The sequence below is a fragment of the Pteropus medius genome, unplaced genomic scaffold (assembly GCF_902729225.1).
Source record: "Pteropus medius unplaced genomic scaffold, Ma_sr-lr_union100, whole genome shotgun sequence".
Lineage (NCBI taxonomy): Eukaryota > Metazoa > Chordata > Mammalia > Chiroptera > Pteropodidae > Pteropus > Pteropus medius.
The window spans coordinates 6,812,405-6,832,174 of record NW_024353517.1 but is presented as its reverse complement, the minus strand read 5'-3'; the positions used below and the strand labels follow the sequence as shown (position 1 = coordinate 6,832,174).

Below are 19,770 nucleotides of genomic sequence, written 5' to 3'. Positions count from 1 at the left end.
CTTCCATTTTTGTTTAGGATCATTTTCCTTCTCCCCAAAGGACACCCTTTAGTGTATCTTTTAGTGCATGCCTACTGCCACTGAATTTTCTCATTATTTATTTGAAAATTTCTTTATTTTATGCTTAGTATATAATTTTTTATTGTGAGTTTTATTTTTTAATACTTTTATAGTATCATTTCTGTCTTATGGCTTTTGTCATTTCCTTTGAAGAGCTATCTTGTCAGTCTTTTACTTCTTCAAAAGGAATGTGTCTGTTTTTCTGGATGCTTTTAAAATTTTGTGCCTTTTTTTTAAGTAGTTTTTCACTGATATAGCTAAGGGTGGTTTTGTTTGTACTTATTCTGACTGAGATATATAGAGTTTTTTGAATCTGTGGATTAATTTTTTTTCAGTTTTGAAAAATGTTTTTATTTTTTTTCTGTGTGTTTCACTTGTTGGACTACTTATAGCGTTTTTTTTTTTTCTCTCTTCATCATTTGATTTTATTCTTGTTCTAACTAGTAATTTTGAACTGAGTGCTCAACACTGCGTATAAAAACTATTGCAACTCTATCTATCTAGCTAGCTAGCTAGCTATCTATCTATACACATACATATATATAATATGTAGGTTACAGGTAGATCATCTCAATTCTAGAAGAGATTGTGATAATCAAGGTTTAGTTTCAATCCATATGAGAACTAGACTATTTCCAGTTTTCTCTTACTCCAAACCAAGTCATATGAGTTATGTAATCCTGTGTTTCTCTTCTTTCATTGGTTTCCTAGAAGTTAATATTAATATTCATGTTCAAGTACGATAACTATATTGACTTTGCTTTATATATTTGTTTCTTGTTTTTATAATAAAATTAATTTGTAATTTGTCTTATTGATGCAGAACACATAGGAGATGAATAAGGAGAGTTCAGTGGAGCTGCTACTGTGACCCCGTCTTCTCTCCATTAGAGTTGCCACTGGAAAGGGGAGAGAAGGAGGAAAAGGCTGAGGGGTAAGTTTGGGAGTAAGCCCAGGCAAGCTTCCGTAGTCCACTGTTTCCCCAGTTGTGAGCTCCCAGGGAAAATGAAAGCAAGGGGCCAAGAGGAAGCAATAGAGGATTCCCACAGGGGCTTACCCATCTTATTGTGGCTGAAAGGTGCTGGACAGTCTTTTAATTTGGATTTTGGACAGGGTCTCTCAGAAGTTCTCTGCAATTCTGTTGGTGATGTCAGGGAAGCTAGAGGAAGAAATGTAGGAAAACTAGACAGGATCGATGGACTCCTGCTCAGTTAGAGAACAAGTCTCTCACCAGTGCTCTACAAATGGCATCAACCATTGCCCAAGACTTTTGATCTGCATGGTGTAGGGAAATGAATCCTAGTTACTCTCACATGAGAGGAGCAATGGCAAGCTTGGGTAGGATGAATTTATATCCTTTGGTTCCTTTGTAGTGAGCCAGAAAAAAATGATGCAAGACAAGGCAAATTTTCCCGAGCTAGAGGGAGACCAAGCCCTGCACCGAGAGAAGAGGGTCCTTTGGCAGAGAGTGTAGAAAGATTCAACACACACGCCAAAGTTAGAGTCAAAAAGAAAGTTTATTAGAAAAGGGATAACACTCCACAGACAGAGTGTGGTCTCCAATCAGAGGCAGAGAGTGAGAGGGACAGTGAGAGAGAAAGTGAGAGACAGAGTAAAGACGCTGAGAGGGAACCTGAGTGTTCAGGGAATTCAGTTTATATGTCATTCTTTAGTTCCTGTGAGTTATAGTTTAAAAGACTTTGTTAACCCATTGCCTTTGATATGTACATACAGTGAGGAAGTGGAAGGGGAAAAGTATGTAGCATGAAAAGGTAAGAATGTGTAGAGTGAAAGGCCCGCTGGCAGTTCCTAGCCTTTAATCTTTAGGTTCCTCATGGTTTTAGCCGTTGGGAGTGACTCTTGGTTCCCGATTCTCCTTCATAGATGTGGGAAATGGGTTATTAGCAATCCAAGTAGAAATCTTCCTTTGTTCTGAAGGTGTCCTCCTGGCTTGGCTTCAGGGCTGAGTAGCATATTACAGTCTCTGATTGTGGCTTGATTAACATTTTAGTTCTCTTGCCTCTTCTCTACATTATTATTGTAGCTATATCTATTGCTGTAAAGGCTCTCAACTACTTTTTACTGTGTATTCACTCATCATTTATTATCATCTTCAGTTTATGCACTGTCATTTATTTTCACACTATTTGGGGCACAAATCGGGCTCTAAGTAGGCCTATGGATACAAATTCCACATTTTCTGACTTAAAGAGGCTTGCAATCTAATACCAGCAGAATAACAGAAAAAAACTTGACTGGAATAGTAGACAGTAGAAAGACCATGTAACAAAAGCATGTGATGTAGGAATGCAGACAAAGGAATAATATGGTTTGCCTAGAATGATGAAGGAGAACATGAGGGTGGCATTTGAGTGGACACTTGAAGAATGAGTAGGATTATCAGGAGAGGGCCATTACTTCAGGCTAAGGTAACAACATGGATAAGGGTATAAGAAGAGAAGAAATAGGGTATTTGAGAGAAGAGTCTGAAGAAGGATGGGATGAATAATGTGGAGAATATTGTTGTGTCATTGATCTGAGAATAGGTAAAGCTGGTTTAAAAACTTGTTTCTGAGATTCTTAAGCCAGTGATTTTGTTGCTAGAAATAGCACCAATTGTTATTCTTTGGTTATCTTAAGATTTGTGCTGGTTCTTTAATTACCTCCCAAGAGATGTGTTTACTAAGTAAAAATCAAGAAACACTTGCTGCCTCCAGGGCTAAGAGTAACCAAGGAAAGAGAAACACACCTGCCTTTTTGGTCACCAATACTAATATTTTATTTTCTTCGGCTTTGAATGTTGAGCTGAAACCTTAAGTTGGAAATGAATGCAGGCTGCTCTAGGGTGATGATTCAGGCTGACTTAGACTTGCAAAACTGAATGTGGGTGGTTTTATTGTGTAATCTTTTGCCTTAATCTTTCTGCCTTTAATGAAGTGCTTTGACTGTCTTTTTATGTGTATGTCTGTTAGAAGTAGGACATGCATGGAGTTTCTTAATGGAACCTCATCAAATTTAAAGTCATGATTGAAAAATTTTTTGCCTTAGGTTAAAAAAGTCCTACTTAGTTATAGAAGAAAATAAAGAAAAAAAAAAGAAAGACCAATAATTAAGGTCAGTCTAATCAGTTGGTATTATATCATTTTAGATATTTAAAGACCAGAAAATAAAATAATTTGGTCAAATTTCCTTCCCATTTTAAATGAATTTCAGATCTGGAATTTAATGTACAGAGCTACCGTTCACATTCAGTTTTAAAGAGAAAGTTCAGATATAAAGGGGAAAAAATATCTACTAAACAGTAGTCAAGTGAAGATTGAATAGTTTGGATACTATTTTGAAAGACAAACACTTTCTCAAGCAGAATGCCGTCATTTCAACTGATTCTCAATATTTTAGTCAACATTCTTCAAAAACATTTCTTGAGCATCTACTTAATGTCAAGTTCTCTGCTAACCTCCAGAGATAGTGATAAACACAAAAATAAAGGCACAATTCCTAAAATTTCAGAGATTAGGGTCTAGTGAGAATCATCAGACAGTTGTCAGATATATGAAAAATAATTCTAAATACGAGAAAAAGTTCTGAAAATAAAGAAGCACAATTCTATGAAAGCCAACAATAAAGGGACTGTAAATAAATACCTCTACTCTTTGTGGGCCTCATGCATGGATGGCATACAGGCAATTGGTACTGTGAGCTGCTTGGTGCTATGGAAAGTACAGAAGTCTTAGAATTAAATGCTTGTTCTCAAGACAATTAGGGCTTTTCCATCATGTCCTACAAGGCCAGAGGTTCCTAAGGGGTTCCTGAAGTTAGATTTGTTCTTCTTCTGCAACAACTAGCACCTTCACTAGTCCTTTGCTTTCCTCTAATCCATCTCCACAGTGCTGCCAGAAAGATATTTCTAAACCTGAGCTCCTATAGTACCTTACTCCTCCCCAATAGCTTCTGAAGTTTCTCTGTTACAGGATTAGATTTCTCTACTCCATATTCATACAAAATTAAATTTAAAGTCCTGGAACACAGGGCCCTCAATGATCCTCTCAAGTTTCAACCAGCCTTACCAGATTTGCCTTTATTCACTCTTCTCCATACCCCATGCACCCCAAGTTCCAGACTCAGTTACTATTTGGTAAGAGAATCATTCACTTTCCTGAATAAGGCATATGCTATTTCCTTTTTCTGGGAAACATCGCCCACCTTTTTTTCACCAGAAGTCCCCCACTCATTCCACAATATCTGAGTCAAATGTGACTTCCTCATGGAAGCTTTCTCCTACCCCAAAGGCAGAGTTAGTCATTTCTTTCTTGGTGATTCCTCAGCACTTTGTACCAGTTACACCTCTCATCACATCGTACTGTAACTGTTGGTTTGTGTGTTATTTCATAAATCAGACTGTGAACTTTCTGAATGTGAGGACTAAGTCTGATATACTTCTATAATCTTACTTTAGCTCCTTCCAGTTGAGTACCTAATATCATGTTTTGCATACATTAAAATACAATTGTGGAAGGAAAGAAGAGGCCTAGGGGTCCCTGATGTCTGCCTTTTTTATTCTTAACTAAATGATGGTTCTTAGTATATTCTCCCTTTTTTATTATTAACTAAATGATGGTCCTTAGTATTCTTAATGCCTTCTGGGATGAATAAAATCAAGAGTTCATATGGTTATTAAAAGTAAAAATTTGAGGGCCAAATTAGAGAGCTCTTTGATTCTTAGGACAAGAATGGCCCCTAGGCCATATGGCAACTGCGTGAGTTATAAAATGTTACCATTTTCTCAAGATCTTTACTTCTATCTATTGGAAAATTGGCATTATATTCTAGTTTTGTTAGATAAAACTTTTTTTTTTAACTCTCCAAAGTCGTCACAAATATGCAAGCATATAATATCTACAGTAAAGGTCACAAGTTTGGATGCAGTGCTCAACCTGCATTACTATATAAAGTGAGGTTTTGGAAAAATTATCTACTCTCTATTATAAGGAACACCAGACTCCTCTCTTAAGAAAAAAAGAAATATACAAGCTGATCTTCAAATCAACACCACGATCATTATCATCAGCAACAACAAATGCCTACTAAATATCTAGACTATGTAAGTAGTTGTGTGAGCCTTGGGGAAGAAAAGATGCCATAAGGTAAACTTGATTACTTCTTCATCTGAATGTTTAGAATACATTATCTCTTCTTTGCTTACAGTGTATTATCCTCATCTACTTTGAATTTTTGGATTAGTTTATTCATTCTATTTTTCTCAAAAAAAAAAAAAATCTCTGGTGATCAGTGTTACTATTGGACCTAATTTTAGGCCAAAAGGTTATCTTTGGTATTGGTTTCACGCAGAATAAGACAAATTGAAGTGGATAAGAAGAATAGTTAGCATGTGAGAAAAAGAGCAAGCTTTTCAAAACATAGCTCAGATTTGTCACTGTCTGCTCAAAACTCTCCACTGATTTCCTATCATATTCAGATGAAATAAAAGTCACATTTCTTACCATGGGTTACTTAGCTCTACATGATCTGGTCTGGTCCTGGCCACTGTCACTGGCTTTATCTTCTAGTACCTGGGGCTTGCTTCACTCCATTGTAACTACACTGATCTCTTCTTATTTCTTTAACATTCCAAGCATATTCCCATCCAGGGCCTTTGCTCTAACAATGAGATCTTCCCAGAACACTACTTCTCAGATCTTTCCGCAGCTCACCCTTCTACTCATTCTGGTCTCTGCTCAATTGCTCTTCCTAGAGAGGCCTTTATTTACCATTAAATCCAATAACAAGCTCCATCTCTCACCTAACTACTCATTTTTTAAAAAATTTATTTATTTTAATTAGTTTTAAGTATACAGTACATTGATTAGACATTACATAGTTTGTAAAATGATCCCTCCAATTGCTCCCTCCCTCCCTCCGCTAACCCTCCACCTAGCCGATGTATTACTACTAACTGCATTCCCTATGCTATGCTCCCATCCCCATGACCATCCATCAGCTACTAATTTGTACTTCTTTAATCTTTCACCCCATTCACCCAGCCCTGCAACTCCCTCCCCTCTGTCTGTCACCAAATCATCCACTATATTTGTATCTCTTTTTGATTAGTTTGTTCTTTTTATTCCTTAGATTCTGCATATAAGTGAAATCACATAGTGTTTATCTTTCTCTGTCCAACTTAAATACCTTCTAGGTCCATCAAACAATATCTTTTTCCATCCCCCTCCTTTCAATCTGTGTGTGTCTTTTAATCTGAAGGGAGTCTCTTATAGGCAACATGTAGGGGTCTTGTTTTTCTTTCCATTCATCCCCTCTATCTTTTAGTTGGAGCACTTAATTCTTTTCCATTTGAAGTATTTATTGATAGGAATGTAGTTGTTACCATTCTTTATTCCTGTTTTTGATACGTGCTTTTCTTCTTAAAGAAGATTCTACAACATTTCCTGTAATATTGGCGTGGTGATGATAAATTCCTTTAGCTTATTTTGTCTGGGAAGCTCTTTATCTGTCCTTCAACTCTAAATAATAGCTTTGCTGGATAAAGTATCTTTGGCTGTAGATCCTGGGTCCTCACCCTGTCAAATATTTTTTGCTAAGTCTTGCATAGTTTCTTTTGAGAAATCAGCTGCCAGTCTTATGGGTTTTCCCTTATAAGTAACTATTTGTGTTTCTCTTGCTGCTTTTTAATATTCTTTCTTTGTATTTAACCTTTGGCATTTTAATTACTATGTGTCTTGGTGTGGGCCTCTTTCGATCCCTGATTTTTGAATTCTCTGAGCTTCCTGAGGTGTTATGTCTATATCCTTTACCAGGTTAGGGAAATTGTCCATCATTATTTTTTCAAACAGCTGTTCAACATCTTGATTTTCTTCAGTTACACCTATCAGATGGATATTTGGACCCTTAATAGTGTCCCATATGCTCCTTAAATTATTTTTATAGTCTTGACATCTAATCTCTTGCCATTCTGCTTGCATGTTCTTGGCTTTCCCATCCTCTAGATAGGGCATTTGACCCTTTTCTTTATTCACTTTGTTTATTCCATTTCATATATTTCTCATCTCAGATAATGTGTTCTTCATTTCAAACTAATTCCCTTTTACAATTTCCATTTCCATTTTTTATGTTTTTTATCTCTTTGTTGATTTTATCTACACTTCCCAAAAGTTCCTTGAGCATCTTTATAACCAGTGTTTTGAACTCTGCATCTGTTAGATAACTTGACCCTATTATATCTGGATCTCTGTTCTGTTCTCTCATATGGTTTCTGCTTCTTTGTCTTCCCATTTTGGCTGCCTTTCCATGTCTGATTCTATGTGCTAAGCAAAGCACTTAAGTCTCTTGATCCTATTAGTGTAGATTTGTAAAGTAGGTGTCCAGTGGCACAGTTCTGAGAGGGGTTCAGCTGCAGTCCAAATTTAGTCCAAGCCTTTGCTTCTCCGGGGCCACCTGTTAAGATTCAGATGCTGTGCTTATAGTTGCCTCAAAAAGCCCCACCAGAAACCAAGGCCAGCTGCCTCCAGTGTGAGTCTAGGCACTGCTCAGCAAGGAGCACCCGACTCGCTGAGGCTATACCTGGATGTGGCTTGGGTAGTGCCGCGAGGTGGGGGAGGTGAGGTTTCAGGGAATCCTCTGGACAATGTGACCTTTGTTATCCAGTTTGACGATGTCATGGCTATGATGGCGCTGTGTCCACGCCCTGGGAGTGGGGAGGGCTCAACAGGGAACAATGGATACTGACAGCACTTCTGTACAGAATGTGTCTTGCTTCGGCCCTCACTCCGATAATGTATCCCTGTAAGTCCCTGGTGCCCCCTGCACGCAGCCGAATCTGCACTAGTGCTTGGAGAAAGCAGATCCATCACCACGAAAATCTGCTCTCAGATGCAGCCCTTTTAAGAGGCTTCTGCTTCTGCCGCAGCCTCTGTCTTGCTCAGCCGCTCAGGACCGGGCAGCCCCACATCCTTGCCCCGTCCTACCTTCTGCCATTGCAGGGGTCTTTCTTGGATTTCTCCCTAGTTGTATGGCTTGTTCATCTAGATCCCAGATGATTTTTTCTTGCTGCCACTCCTTGTTTCCGTCACATCTTTGATTTGGTCACCAGAGGAATGAACAGAGCCTCTATTATCTATGCCATATTTTTTCGTCTCCCCAACTACTCTTATTTTTGTGTTGTTTCAGTTTTCCTATTTGCATTAATCGTTAACTGACATTGTATTACTTACTTATTTGTGTGCTATTGTTTATCTTACTAGAATGTAAGCTCTGTGAAGGCAAGGTCTTTGTTTAACACCTTTGTAATTCCTGACCTAGAAGAGGTTCTGAAACTTAGAAAGTGCTTGATAAATATTGATTAAATAAATAAATAATATTTATTATCATTATCATTATTAATAACAGATATTTACCCCTCTGCCATGACTGGGTTATGAAAGGTTGTACATGGTTATTTCACTTATTCTTTACAACCACCTTCTTACTTCCTGAGTCACACAGAGATGAAGTAACTTGCATAAAGTTACTCAGCTAGTAAATGAATTAATCAAGTTAAACCTGGAACTGCTAAGCTTCAATGGTCTTGTTATATCATATAGTATATGTAGTAACCACCATGCTGCACCATAGTATATACACAGTGCTTGCAAATTAACATATAAAGCTGACTCTCTTGAACACAAATCTCCAAGTCAAATGAAAATATTGGAGAATGTAGCTAATAGAATGCCATTAAGTTAAGGTCTAGACATCCTCAGAACAATGGGTTTTGGTTTACTGTTTGTTTGTAGATTTAAAAACATTTTTTTTTTTATTTTTTACTTAAATATGTACCCCAGACTTTGATATATTTCACTTCCAAAAGTCTGAAATTGTGGCTGTTTTTGGAAGACTGATCCTGGGTTACAGAAGGTCTTTATTGGAAAATACAGATAGCTTGGAAGTGCCTGGATATTTATACTCTTTGGAGAACCTTTTACCAAAGACCTATAGGTATGGGAATATGAATACTAATGCTCTTTGGCCTCACATTGGGATTTTTTTGAGGCAGCTTGACATTCCAGAGTTCATCATCAAGCTCGAGCTGAAGCTGCTTCCTCCAGGACTTTGACACTATACCCTTGTTTGGTTGGCGTTCTCCTCTTTCCTGTCCTGTTTTCCCCACTCTTTTACTATTTTCCCTTGAAGCACTTTGTCATTAAATCATTTGTACCTTATGAATTTTGTTTCTTCATTCGATAGTAGGGAATCTAACCTAAGACAGAGAATCACCTAGTTCCCAGTTGGCGCAAATGAGAATAATTTGGCCACACTTCAGTTGCATTTTGATAGGCATCCTTGCCTTTTTCTCCATTCACATTCTTCCAAGACTTGTAAATGTGAGATTCTTACTCACTGGAGCCAAGTTCTGGGAAAGACTTATTGTAAAGGAATAGCATTTTTTAGTAAACTCACTTTGGGCTTGTATAGATTCTAGTTCTTTGTTTCATGGAGCTCAAGCATAGATTTGACCTCGTTTCCTCTCCACATTCCTGGCAGGTAGACAAGGGTAGGGAGAAGGAGGAGCTGAGTCACTCGATTTACTTGTCTGTTTCTTGTTCCCTAGAGCTTGCTTTAATTGAAAAAGCTTTCAATGGGATTAACTTTGCTGCTGCAAAAGCATGCTGGTCTTTCAAGGCAAACTTTTGTCGGTGTTGGAACAGCATGAATACTGACAAACTTTGAAGAATACAGGTATGTTTCTAGCTCTGATGAGACTGTCTCTCCAACTGGGCCCACAGAAGTCACCTTCCCCTTTGTCATCTCTGTCTCTGCAATAGAAATATTCTGGGAATAGCAGCATATGTGTACAGTGGAACAAGCTAACTGCATCACATAACTATAACAGTCTGTCTCCTCTGAGTCCCAGGTGGGGGTTCCAAACACTAAGTAGGTCTAGAGAAACACAGACCTGTCTCTTTACCATGTAAGATCCAAACAGTGAAGGCAAGTTGCAGGCCTCACCTGGTATTCTAAAGAGGACCTGTCAAGATCTTGCTAGTATACTATTGCTTGGCTCAAGCCAAAATGGACATGCTTTGCACAAGAAAATCAGAGAAGCATCCAGGAATATAATTACCATAGAATGATAGAAAGGGTATTGCAGTGGATGTGAAGAAGACACCTGGGAAGTCACCCCAGGTTGATCATTGACTAGCTGTGTGACCTTAGAGACTGACTCAAATTACCTGTGAGCTAACCCAAGGCATCAGAACTTTCTTGCTCTTTCCTCCATATCTTGGGAAGTATAAAATTGCAACTTACCCCAGGGGTAACGAAACAATTGTCTGAATATTGTGGACTATAGTGGCTGGCCCCACTAACAATTTTTAAATGCTTAACTAAGTTGTAGAGTGCCAGGAAAACATACTTTTCTCCAATTCTGCAATCTTTTCAAAGGCAAAAATCCCTAAAGTAGATGTAGTTGCCTCTCTTTCTCGGCCTATGGTCATATACAAATGTGATGCTGTAGATTCTCTTTTATGTCTCCAGCTTAATAAAGCCACCTATTGGCTGGCTTCCTATATTGTCTTGTCATTATGACTGCTCATGATGCTCATCGCACAAGATAGTCAAAATGCTGCTGCTTCTCCCCTACCCCTCCCATCTAGCAATCACCAGTTTGTTCTCTGTATCCATGTCTGTTTTTGTTTTGTTTGTTCTTTTATTTTGTTCTTTAGAGTCCACATTTAAGTGAAATCATATGGTATTTGTCTTTCTCTGTCTGACTTATTTCACTTAGCATAGTACCCTCTAGGTCCATCCATGTTGCTGTGAATGGTAAGATTTCACTTTTTGAGAGAGCTAGGTGGAAAAGTTGAAAGGATTAAGAAGTAAAAATTAGTAGTTACAAAACAGTCATGGAGATGTGAAATACAGCATAGACAATATAGTAGATAATATTGTAATAACTATGTATAGTGCCAGGTTGATATTAGAGTAATCAGTGAAAATCACTTTGTAAATTATATAAATGCCTAACTACTATGCCATATACCTGAAATTAATTAAAAAAAAAATTAAAATTAAAAAAAAAAATTCAGCACTATTTATGGTTAGGAAAGTGTAATTTAAAACCACAATGTGACTCCTGCACTTAGTCATCAGAATGACTAGAATTTTAAAAATGTAATAATAAATAACAATATAAAGTGCTCAAATTGATGCAGAGCAACTGGTAGGAGCTCAAAATGGTGAAGATGATCCAGCAGTCTCACTCTGTGTTATTTACCTGAGATAAAAGAAAACATGTCTATACAAAGTCTGTATGCCAATGTTCACACACACACACAAAAAAAAGTGCTGCTGCTTCTCTGACATTGCCTCAGATCTCAATAACCAAAAGCACCTCTTCTTCCTCTAAACTTCCCCAAGTAGTTCATATCACAATCACACTCTGAAAGGCTTTATAGATATTTGTGCTTCTGTACCTTCTACTACATTCGTATCACATCATAGAGCTTAAGGTATTCCTTGTTGACACTAAATTTTTTCTCCTCTAGCAGAAGAATGTCTCTGGTAAGTCAAAGGCTGATCAATCTACACGCCCCCCACCCTCCCCCTACACACACACCTACATATATATATATGTGTAGGTGTGTGTGTATAATTTTCTTTTCTATTTTTTTCTTTTTTCTCCCAGAGGATAAGGGGAAAATAATTAAAATGATTTTTTGCATTCAGAAACAAAACCGAAATTAAAAATTTTAAAAATAAACTGAGTGGTATAAGTCATCTGTACTGTGTCATGAAAACAGGAATGCACCTAAGTACAATAAAGTCATTCTCATGGTGGATAATCAAAGAAATTTTGTTGTGGAAGTGATGTTTAGGTTAATTCTTGAAAATGGGTAGCCCTGAATGATGCCTATTGAGTTGGATAAAGGCGGGGTCAAGGCATTATATTGAAGAGAACAGAATGATAGATGCACAGATGCATGACAATTCAAGGATTGTTTGTTCATTCTACAAATGGTTATTGAGTGACTACTATATTGGGATTCATCAGTGAACAACACAAGGGACCCTGCCTAGTGAAGATTGTATTCTAGCTGGGAATATTGTGAAGTTATAACTGTTTGGATGACATTAGACTTAAAAAATAAACCAGTGATGAGCTGTAGATGGGCTTTATCTTATTGACAATGGTCTTTGTATTTACTCCAATAAAGGGCAGGAGGCATTGAATGTAATCTTGTACTGACAGATTCTGGAACCGTGCAACACAAGACCATTAGGCTTCTGCTTCCTGGATGTGTGTGCATGTTCTGCCCAAGAGGAGTGACCCACTAAAAATTACTTGTTAATTTGGAGATAGTAGTACCATGGGAAAAAAGCTTTGAGCTAAAGTGGAAAGACTTGGTGTTACCCCTGATTCTACCACTAACTGGCTTTGTGGACTAGGCATGCATGTAAACTCTCAGAGGCTTGGCTCTCTCAACTTTAAACTATAGCTGATAACGTTTGCTCTGACTGTTTCACAGCATTGTGGAAATCAAAAGAAATAATTTACATAAAATTTCTTAGTAAACTTTGAATCAGTGTACAGGAAGACTAGAAAGATTAATACTTATTTATACAATCAATCTAAATCATGAAAACTTTTACCAAATTTTCTTGGTAATATATTTATTGATAATAATAAAAAATATCGTCACCTTTTTTCCCTCATGTTGACATTGTCTTTTCTATTTACTAAAAGATTAGAAGATGATGTTTCAGCTGGGAAAGGCATAGTATAAAGGGATACTGTCATGGAAAATTCCTATAGCTCTTGCATGGACCTTTGTTTTTATCCCAGGGATTCCTATTAGCACCTCCCACGGCTTTTCTCTAAACAATATTAATCCTTATAGCCTCTCAATTTTAGCTATGTAATATCAGTAGTCACATCTATGTTGTCTTCCTCAACATAGACTTACATGGAACTACATGTTTCTAGAATACTAATGCTAGCAGAAACCTGTTTTCTCAAGAGATGGGAAAGATGGAGAACTACATGTCTTGTCCAAGGATTCATATAAGTTCATAGCAGAGGGAGGATTAGAACCCAGGCTCTAGACTCTCTAGTCTGTGTCACTCCCACTCTTGGTTGTAAAGCTCTTCTAATTTCTATCCCTGTTATCTCCTCATTATCCCAGGTTTGAATTCCCTCACACATCTGAACATGATACGGAGAAAGAAAGCCTAACATCTTCCTTCCAAAGTGTGGAAGGGGCTTTCACAGAGAAAGACCTCCTGCGAAACTTTGAGACTCAGACTAGAAGATTTAACCTGGTAAGTTTCCAGGATTCACCTATGACAGAGATATTCGTCTCTCATAAAAATATAAAATAAAATAAAATAAAATAAAATAAATAAAATAAAATAAAATGACTATTAACTAGCTGATAAGTGGTGAAATCAAGATGAGAACATACAGGGTCAGACTAGAGAGCCCAAGCTTTTGTTTACTCTCTTATTAAACATATATTTACAATACACATTCTTCAGTGCAAAACATTGACTTCCCTATAGTGTGGGAGATCTGATATAAATTTATTAGGCTTTGGCATTCTGTGGTTTCAGAAGATTGTCCAGCTGAGGAAGACACTTGACCCAGTCCCTCTAGGCTTAAAGCAAGAATTATGTATTTCTTGGGTCAAGAAGCACCTAGGTTTTCCAAAAGGAATTTTTGATAGGCAATGGAAATATCTGTATATATTTTATTTTTCCTTAAATAATTTTTTGTAGACAGAAATGTCGTTACTTCTAATTCAAGATACTACAATGAACATTCTTTTAGGCATTCAAACACAAACAAACAACAATAACAGCAAAAATAAACCAAGTGGCAGAGACGGCAGGATGTGATTTACATAACACCCAAAGCATAAAAGCCATAATTGTTTCCACCATCTCTATTGTGTGAATTTCAGAGTGTTTCAGGCCAGGGAGTGCTTCGGGCCATGCTAAACAAAAGCATGGGTGAGAAAACAGTAAAGCAAAAAGAGGCAGGGAGAGATCCACTTAGTAAGCAGCACCCAAAAGTATGAGTTGCCAAGTTCCACTGAGAAAAAAAAAGAGTAGTAAGAGCAAGAACAAGGGCCTTACTGAGGCATGGAAAAGAGATCCCTTCTAATTAGAGGTTGGATTGTGTTGCACTAAAAGTGGGAGAGGAAAGTCAGAACCAATTGATTCTTCCTTGCTATTGGCTAGTTGTTTGTAGTCCTGCTGTGAGATGCTGGACAGTCCTATTTGCTGCCTGTACCTCGGTTTCCTAATCCATAAAACGAGGAACTTAGTCTAGATGATTCCTAAATTCCTTTTGGTTTGCACTATTAATATTATAGTGCTGTGTTTTTCTCGATCCTAAATTTCCCACAGTGCCTTGCACAGACCAGAAAGTATCGAGGGAAGCTGAGTAATCATTTGGACAGAAAACACAAAAGGATCTTTCATAGCACCAAAGCCCACGTGCCGCCTCTGTGCAGACCTTTGTTGGGCTTAGCCTGCTGAATCAGATTCTCACACCTTACCAAAGTTTATCACCCCTAGTTTCCTCACCATAACTGCACCCAACTCATTCAACACGAGGAGCAGAGCCTGGTATTACACAAGACTACCATGGAAATAATTGGAGCGGGGTTCATAAGAACATAGTTTTTCAATCAAGAGACAGGGTGAGTTTTATTCCTCGGGGAAAGAAAGAATGCATTGCAATCATGGGACAGAGGCAGACATTCACCCCTCCTGCCACCCTCATCAAGAGAGGTCAAAGTATTACAGAGGCTCTGATGATGAGCAAAGACTGTGGTCTTGTATCCCAGGACAAGAAGTAATGAGGCTAAGGAGATGAAAGATGGAGGGTAGAGGCAGCCAAGCTATGTTCTCATGAATAAGATATTATACAAGGGAAGAAGAAGGGCAGTATCTGAGAAGACAGAACTTTCATTGATTGCCAAATGCTGATTGAACACTAGCCAGCAGTGGGACAAAATTATGCCTTCTGCTGAGCCTTGATAAGACTACATTTAGACATGACTTCCTGCCCTGCATGTGACTCTTGAAGGTATCACAGGTCTGAGGATGGGGGTCAATAAAAATGAGGCAGCAGGCAACTACCTCCAAGAAATGACTTTTAACTCCTGGCAAAGTGCAAAGAACCCTAGTGCCTCATCCATCATAGAAAGAATTACCACTCATCTAGAAACATTAAGTTTGAGTGGAGAATGGAATAGATTGTGGATGTCTTCAGTAGAGAGGAAGAGGGGGAAATGGGAATGCTCCAAAGACAAATATCACATCATTTTACTGAGAGTTTGTGCTGCTTATGAATAAATCTGGGTGAAATACCTAGGGTCCCTGAAAGGGAAAAAAAGGCAAGTGAAAAGGATGTTGAGATGCCTCTATCCTAAAAGTAGTAATAGAGGAAAAAATACACATATGCGTACATGCGCGTTTCCCAGTGGCCTTAAAATAATTTTGAATACCACGTATTAGATACATATTTCCTAGTTCTTCTCCTCCTGGGCGAGGTTCCCAAAAGTGAATTTCCTAGAACATTCTTTTATAACTTTGTGTTGGATATTTATGAATGCCAGGATTTATTCTAATATACCAGAACTGCTGGCACCTTGATGCCACTACAATTCCAGGATTCTTGAGAACAAACGTTCTGAACATATCCAAAATGCATTTGGCAAGAGGCCCAGTAGAATGACACAGCAGAATTTCTATTCATTTCACAGCCCAGAATCTGACAATGAGCTGATCTTGTGCTCTTTCTTCTTTCACTCTCATTTAAAATTCTGGCTTTTCTGTACACCAGGTATTATGATTGCTTTCAAGTGCTTTCTCTTTCACTCATTAATGAAACACAGTAGTATCAGGAAGGTATTGGTAAGTTGGAGAAAAATTGGATACAGCTGATGCAAACTTAGCTAAAAATAGTAGGGCAAAATGATCAATTTAGAGAAGGTAAGACCTAGAGTTTAGGAATATAAAACTATTATTCAAAGTCATCATAATTTCTTTTACAGACAAAATTGTGGTATTCCCCAAATTATCCCACGAATATGAGATGAGCGAAAGCATTATGAAATTCTTAATTTACTAAATGTTGTTTCCTAAGCCAAACTCTCTTTGCTAAAAATTTCTTCTCATCTCTTGTCCCTCTACATCTAACTTTTACTCAAATACAAAATGCTGTAGTTCCAAGATCCAAGGTCTAAAATTCTGATCAGAATCACAAAAGAGAAATTCACTTGCCAGTACTTGCAACCCACTTGGCACATAGATTCAGGATTAGTGTGAGGAGTTAACAGATCTCATAAATTTCAAGTACACACCCAGTATTGACTCTAAAAGCACCATTTTAATGAACTATTCTTATCTGAATATATATATATATATATTTGAGACTATAATTTATCCTAAAACTATAACCTCATATCTATATTTGCAGATACATTTTATGCCATCCTTCAGCTCTCTCCTAAAAAATATAATTGAAATACTCAGAAGTTAGAGGTTCACATTACTAATTTTACAGTTGTAAAAACAGAGGATTATCTGTCCACAGTCACCAAACTTTCTTCAGTCCAGTATTCTTTCTACTCTACATCTTTGTATTTTCATGAAATTCTATGCATCTGCACAACCATTTTTGGAATGAGTCTGAAGCATCAGGAAAAAAAAAAAGACAGTGTTGATCAAGTTAAAAAAAAATAATGGATTCTAAGGCTTTTATGGGTGTAAAGAGGATGCTGGGAAATCTATACTCAAAACTGGAAGTTTTCTAGTAAGAGAACTGTAAAATATAGAAGAAAAAGAATTGTTGAAGAGGAGTAAACACAGCCTCCTGCCAGTTTGTCAGAGCTCTGACTCAAGATTACGAATTTCTTCCCTGGTTCAGGAAGGCTCCAATGTTTGCCTGCTACTCATGTGCAGCCCTTTAATCCATAATTTTATTTCACTGTCAGGAGTGACTTGTATATCACTAGGATCTTTGGGTTACCTTCCTAGATAATCCGGAAGGTATACCCAAAAGCAGAAATACGATCCCTGGATCTCAGAAGTCCTATGCAAATTTTAGATAATTCAAGCATATTTAATTGACATTGTCATTGGTGTTCTGTAACTTAATACTGGGTAAGCTATTCTAATAACTAACAATGTAACAGGAAAAAAAGTCGTTACTCATTATCATCTGCATCTAATCATTTAAAAAATATTTTGGTAATTTTGTGAATGAAATACAGAAAAAGGGGACAGTAAAAACATTTTAATTTTAATAAGAATTTAAGTATAGTTAAGCTAAAATTCTCTTCTTTGTTTTCATGATTTTAGACATACATATACAGGCAAAATGGGAAATATCTTCAGAATACAATTACTTATGGACTATCATGCAATGAGACATAACCATCTTGTAAATATTGATTTCAAATATGTACCAGCTTATCATTACTTCTGATTTTTTATCTTGCATTTGCATTATCAAAATTCAATAGTTGAAAAAATTTTGGAACATTTGATGGTTCTCATATTTTGTTAAAAAGATGACCATATTCTTTGCTTCAAGATTGCAAATACTTTTTATTTTTACATTGCTAAACACCAATTAGAATGACTGATTCAGTGAATTAAAATTCTACATAATCTATTTTCTTGCAATTATCTTTGAAACACTCATACCTCCACTTTGTGAAGTGTATCAGGTAAACTTTGGTGCATAAGAATCATTACAGTTAAAGAATACTGTCAAATGTTCTTTTAGAAAAATAGTTAAGGACGTGGCTCCATAGTGTAGCGGTTAGCACATCTGCTTTACACACAGAAAGTCCTAGGTTCACTCCTCAGTGGAGCCACAGTCCATGGTCTATGGCCATGCCACCCTGAACAAGCCCAATGCTTGATCTTGGAAGCTAAGCAGGGTTGGTCCTGGTTAGTACTTGGATGGGAGACCACCTAGGAAGACCAGATGCTGTAGGCATAAATAATAATAATAAATAATAAAAAGAAAAGAAAAATAGATGATCAGATTCTTGTCTCCAAAAATTACATGGTAAAATTCTACTTGTTGAGTAATTAACTAACAGAAGCATATATCCTTTTCATCTTTAGAAGGTGTAGTCATCAACCATTGAGGCTTTTGTCTGAGACAATTCATCTAGGATATCATCACATGATGACTCAGTCTGAGATTTTACTTAAACAATCCATTTCACCGTCATCATGAGAGTCCAAAGTGCAACTGTATTTTTACATTCATCTTCTAATTTGACGATTTTAAAACATCTTCTGTCAATTTTAATCTCTTTGGTATTATCAGGAAAAAATGAAAAATTCTGAATTTTTATGAAAAACTAAAAGCAGACTTTAAAGATAAATGTCTCATATTATTCTATACTTTCTTGAAAGATGATGCAATATTTTGGGGCCACACAGTAGAAAAATTAGATAATTATGCAATAATAATTTCATCACCCTTCTAGGCTTCTCATTGTATCATCTTTCTAAGCCAATTGTCCCACACAACTGTAATGAAAGCCACTAATATAATTTTCTAGTGGGCACATATGATAAGAAACAGGTAAGATTAATTTTAATAATAGACTTTAATCTGTGATATTATCTTTTAACATGTAATCAACATAAAATTATCAATGAGCTATTTTACATTCTTTATTTTTATTCTAAGTCTCTGAAATCTAATGAGTGTTTTATACTTATAGCACATCTCAATTTTGAATAACCACATTTCAGGTGCAGAGTAGTCACATTTAAATAGTGGCTACAATATTAGACAGCAGAGTTTTGGACAATTACGCTATTCTTCCTTTTTTCCTTAAAATTTTAGTCTCTCTTTTTTTTTTGATCATCGGAATTGGTTGATAAATAAAGATAAAGTAATTCCTAGAATGGTAAGGAGGAAAAAAAGTCTCCAGATATGGAAAAACAATATCACTAACTTTTCATACTGCATTTTAGATTTATAAAAGAGTCTAACAGGTCTTCTGATAATTGCAAGAAATAAATTGTGTTCTTTTTTTAAAGTAGTTTTGGAATTCTCAAAACTCATTAAGAAAACAGCTAGCTGATTAAAAAATGGGCAAAGACCTTAACGGACACCTCATTATAAAAGATATACAGATAAAAAATAAGCACATGAAAAGATGCTAAACATATATTATCAGTAGGTGAATCGACAAATAAACAGATACATCGAGACAATGGAATATTATTCAGCACTGAAAAGAAATAAGCTATGAATTCATGAAAAAAAAAATACAAGGAGAAACCTAAAACGGGTAAAATGAGTGAAAGAAGTCCATCTGAAAATACTAAATATTGTATGATTCTAGACATATGACATTCTGGAAAAGGCAAAATCATGGAAACAGTAAAGAATTGCCAGACACGATAAGTGGTTTCCAGTGATTTGGGGGAAGAAGAGATGAATAAGTGGAGCACAGAGCATTTTTAGGGCAGTGAAATTATTTTGTATGAATCAATAATGGTGGGTACATACTGTTATATATTTATTCAAACCCATAGAATGTACAGCACAATGAGTGAATCCTAATGTAAAGTGTGGACTTTGTGTAATAATGATGCATCAGTATAGGTTCCTCATTTTTACCAATGCACCACTCTGGTGGGATGTTGATAATGAGGGAGGTTATACATGTG

General features: G+C 36.7%; 1 pseudogene; it reads left to right on the top strand.

Moving 5' to 3' along the window:
* Nucleotides 1-17,954: 17,954 nt before the first annotated feature.
* On the top strand, nucleotides 17,955-18,070 carry LOC120593087 (uncharacterized; annotated as a pseudogene).
* The last annotated feature ends 1,700 nt before the right edge of the window (nucleotides 18,071-19,770 follow it).